This window comes from Haliaeetus leucocephalus, unplaced genomic scaffold (assembly GCF_000737465.1).
Source record: "Haliaeetus leucocephalus isolate CR32 unplaced genomic scaffold, Haliaeetus_leucocephalus-4.0 Scaffold177, whole genome shotgun sequence".
Classification (NCBI taxonomy): domain Eukaryota; kingdom Metazoa; phylum Chordata; class Aves; order Accipitriformes; family Accipitridae; genus Haliaeetus; species Haliaeetus leucocephalus.
Window position 1 is genome coordinate 1,205,790 of NW_010972613.1, and position 4,986 is coordinate 1,210,775.

The following is a 4,986-nucleotide window of genomic DNA, read 5'->3' on the forward strand; positions in this document are numbered from 1 at the left end:
TGATGGAGCTTTCGATGGGCCTCTGGAGAAAAATTGGGGCTGGACCCTGGGAAGACAAATTGCAGCCTGCAACAATTACAGTTTTTCTAAATGTTTGAGATTGAAACGATGCTTCCGCTCGTGGGACTCGCGCAGCATTTAGGTAATTCAGCCTGGGATACCTGACGCTTCTGTGATTTATCCGGATTTCCGAGAGCTCCTGGGAGGCTTGCTTCATGCAACACGTTCCTTGTAGCACTGAGAATTATTTGACTATAAAAGCAGCAGGGAGAAAGGAGCCAATCCTCCAGATACTTACAGTTATAGGGCTGTTGTCATAGCATAAGCTGCACCAATTTAAATGCCTTCAAGTAGACAGGGGCTGAAAGTCAACAAAACAGTGCTGTGCATGGAGAGGAAGATTCCTGTTGTCGTAACTCTTTGTATATTACTGAAATGCCAAATGGATTAGGAGCTTTAAAAGCTTTAAATTTCTGTGCTTTTGGCATCGTCTCCTTGGAACGAGTGCATCTCTGTAGTGAAGCTTTGGAAAGGAAATGGTGCTTGAACGGGTAGTCCCAGACTAGTTTCTTCTAATTTCACTTGCAATCAAGTGATAGAGAGGGAGAGACAGATGCTGCAGCTGTGTGATTACAGAAAATGCAGCTGTTAACACACTTGCTTATTTTGCTGCTAATGAGGCATCAACTCTCTTCTGATTTTGCTGTTTGGGTAGTGGTTTTATTCTGGCAGAAAATTGGACCGGTGTTCGTTTTTTTTATTTTTCTTTATTCTGATCTGGTTTGGGTTCAACAGCTGTCAAGATAATTTTTCAGAACTAGTCCAGTTTGAGGAAGCTTTAAAATGCTTGGTGGGCTTTGGATGCAGCTGCTTAGACTAAGCTGCTGTGTTGAACTTGTTTCATTTCTGATAGTTATACCTAAATGTCTTGTCACTGTTAATCCAGTTCCTCAGCTGCAAGCAGTAAATGGGTAGTTCTGGCTTAAGTATCTTCACTTTCAGTTCTTTGGATTATCTTGTGATTTCTTGGAGACTTCTGGGCACAATTGGTTTTTCTTTGCTTTGTGAAGCAATACAAAGGTGGAAAGAGGATGAAGAGCCCTGATGTTCTTCCTTCCCAGCTGACATGAGTACAATACTTGCTGTAAGTAAACTTGGCATGGCTCTGATTTTGAGGTATGATACACTTGACTGTCAGATGATTTAGTTTTGAGCAGTATTCAAAAGCTCTGCTTCTGTGTTATGCTTGGGGGGAGAAAAGGGATTGCTAGATCACAGGTAAGCCAGTGGTCTTAGCTGCTCGGTGCTTTTTGCCAGGAATGGAATGAGCAGGAGCATCCCTCTAGCAAAGGAATCCATGCAGTACAGGTGATTTTTGTAGGCATGGAAAGACTTCTTGGTAGCCCATTGTGCTAACAATGACGTTTGTTCAATAGAGCGGTCTCATAAGGCTACTTGGTGCCTGTTGCTGGATGTGTGCTTGCCACGTGGATGAGTTGTTGGTTTAGTAGGTTTTTTCTTCATGCCTATCACAATACCTCTCCAAAACTGTCAGTGGCATCACTATAGCAGTCTTGTAGCAAGTCCTCCTTAGCGCAAGGCTCAGAGTGGCTCTTTCTGCACCTGTGTGACACAAATCAGGGAGAACAGCAAAATACACGAAATTCTCCAGGCTGAGAGTGACTGCTGTGGAGAGGTGAGAGAGTTTCTGAAAAGAGATGTTGAGGAACACATCTAAAATGTTGCGCTTGGCTGCTGTGGGATATGGAGCCAACTGTTGGTATCTTTTCTTCCCCCTTTGGTCACAATGGTTTGTAATAAATTCACACTGCGTATGGATCTAGGATAACAATCCATTATGGGTGCTAAACCTGGTTGTTCCCACCTCTGTTGGAGTATTATGTCAGAGAAAGGACTTGGGAGGATAAACAACACTCTAGTGTCTACAAACCACTCTGCGGGTCATGGCGGTTGTTTTATCGTGGTGATATCACGAGGAAGTTCCCTGTGTAGAAACTGAACCTTTTTAACCACACTTTGTAACTGATCCACTCAAAATTGGTTTATTACTACTGATAATACTGAGCCAGTGAAGAGCAAATGGGATTCAGTCATGTATTTGAAGACAAACAGAATTCACCTGACTTTGGACTTCAGGTTTTTAGTGGGGTGCGATCTGGAAGAATGACCTTCTCTCGGTCTCCAAACTGAGTAGGTTGGAAAGAAATTTGGCTGATTTTTTTTGTTTGTTTTGTTTTAGTTTTGGGGTGGGTTTTTTTTTTGGTTTGGTTTTTTGTTTAGCCAAGGAATCAGTTGTGGAAATTTTTGAGAGCAATGCTGACTTCTGCATTTGCTTAAGTTACTTTGATTGTATTTCTGCATGTTGTCCTGTGTTTCTGCTGTAAAGCTGGATTTCGGAGGGTTTATAGTCATGTGGAAGTGTTGCTGGATGGTACTGGTGCTTTCCTTGCTGGCACTTAAAGGATTTTCTTGGCTATAATGCTAAAATGTGTGGGGTTGGCTTATTTTGTCTTTCCACAAATTTCCAGATATTTACTTCTTCATCTGTAGATAAGTGCTTCGTAGTATTAGAGCAGCTGACCTCTGAGTGTGGGAGAGAGAACTTAGAGACCAGATGCCAAGAGGGAGATCTATGCAGACATAATCTCCTTTTATTAAAAAACAATAAATAAAAAAAAAGTCTGCCTGTGATTGATTACTATTGTGCCTAAGAACTTGTCGTGTCAAAGGGCTTATGTGACTGAGACTCTTAAAATGGATTGCATTGAATCTTGGTGCTCTTCCCACTTTAATGCGTTTTTGACTCGATGTCTCTATTGTCATCTTTGCATGTTCAACTTGAGTGTTTCCCTTGATGTTCCTGGCTGCAGCCTGTCAGTGATGAAAGCTGGGTTAGAGTATTAGCTGTAAATGCATTATAACACGGCAAGACGTTGCTATCTGTTCCGCATTGGAAGATGGGTCTTGCATCCAGGCTTTGGAGAGGGAGGTGGATTTCTTGCAGTTCTGGGAAACGTATGTAGAAAAAAGGAGTGGGGGGGGAGAATCCGTTTTCATTTCAGGTACTGCTACTTAAAGCATTCCTATGCTTAGATTCCAGAAAACATATTTTATTTAGGCTACTGTTTGTCTTGGCATTCCTTATGGGGTCAAAGAAGGAAGTTGGTCACTGTGCTGTTAATGACTCTGCTTCACTGTTGGAAAAATCCCCTTCCTTCAATATCTACCAGACTTTTTATAACTTTAGAGTAGATGTGGTATGAACAAAGTCATGTCTATAGTACTCAGTTTTGATAGATATTCTAACTCATTTGAATAGTAATAGGCTATAAAGCCCCACCAAGTGAAGGATGTGTGGTGAGTGGCCAGAAGGTCAGACTGCTGCTTGTGAAAGCTTGAGGAGAAAGAGGTGGCTGATGCTGGTTTTTAGGGCAAGCCACAGCTGTTTATTTTGGGTTTTTCACCTCTCTACTGAGCATCTCTGCCAGAGGCTCAGTCTCTTGGTAGGGACAACAGAAAAGAGGATGAGAGTTGCAAGGAAACCACTGGTCCATATAGCCTGGGAAACATTAGCCTCCCCAGGGCATGGTTATATAGGATGCCTGGTCTACCACTGCAAACCCTGCTCTGCCTGATTTATTTTTTCAATTATAGTCCCCTCGCAAACTCCGGAGGTTGTGTGTAGTCAGTTTGGCCTCTTGTGCAAGAGGAATTCCAGTTTTGGAGGAAATTGTCTGACTTGATAAGCATCCTCCTAATTTCCAGAACCTGTTTTTCTTATCAGAAAAACATGGATATACATAAATGTTTGCTCCCCACAGAGCACTCCCATTTGGGCACTAGCTGTGGGAGTTATTCTGTGTGTAAAGGGGTGTAATGGGTCAGTTACCCCAAAACATGTCAGGAAGAGTCTGACATCTAGAAAAGCAACGTGCAAACCATAGTGGCGTTCAATTCCTAAGTTTCTTTTAGTTAATGCATATATAAGGAAGTCAATTAAAACACATTGGGCTTATTTCGAATAGATAATCTAATTATCAGCTTGATTAAACCATATCAAACGAACAGTTCTTGTAAGTCAGTAGCTTTGTTCTAATCACTGCAAAAGCAGTAATAGCTTTAATTAAAACCCTCAAAAGTGGCAGACTAGTGTCAATTGAGGGGTGTTCAGCCAAATACCTGATTGCAGGGAAGATCAAACCGCTCCTAGGTTGATGCTAATATGAAGGCTAACTCTTTGGTGCCAGTGAAGGGAATCTGACTATTTCATAAATACTGCTAAATGCAAGCAATTGTCCTTTTCTGCTGTTTCTGATGCTCAGATACAGACTTAATTAATCACACTCAAAGAATTGTGGTCAACGGCTCGATCTCCAAGTGGAGAGCAGTGACAAGTGGTGTTCCTCAGGGATCGGTATTGGGACTGGCGCCGTTTAACGTCTTTGTTGGTGACATGGACAGTGGGATTGAGTCCACCCTCAGCAAGTTTGCTGGTGACACTAAGCTGTGTGTGCGGTTGACACGCTGGAGGGAAGGGATGCCACCCAGAGGGACCTTGAAAAGCTTGAGAGGTGGGCCCGTGCAAACCTCATGAAGTTCAACAAGGCCAAGTGCAAGGTCCTACACATGGGTCAGGGCAATCCCAAGGACAAATGGAGGCTGGGTGATGCATGGATTGAGGGCAGCCCTGAGGAGAAGAACTTGGACGTGTTGGTTGACGAGAAGCTTGACGTGACCCAGCAATGGGCATTTGCAGCCCAGAAAGCCAACAGTATCCTGGACCGCATCAAAAGAAGCGTGACCAGCATGTCGAGGGAGGTGATTCTCCTGCTCTACTCCGCTCTTGAGAGACCCAACCTGGAGTATTGTGTCCAGCTCGGGGGGGGTCCCCACCATAAGAAGGACGTGGACCTGATGAAGCGAGTCCAGAGGAGGGCCATGAAGGTGATCAGAGGGCTGGAGCAC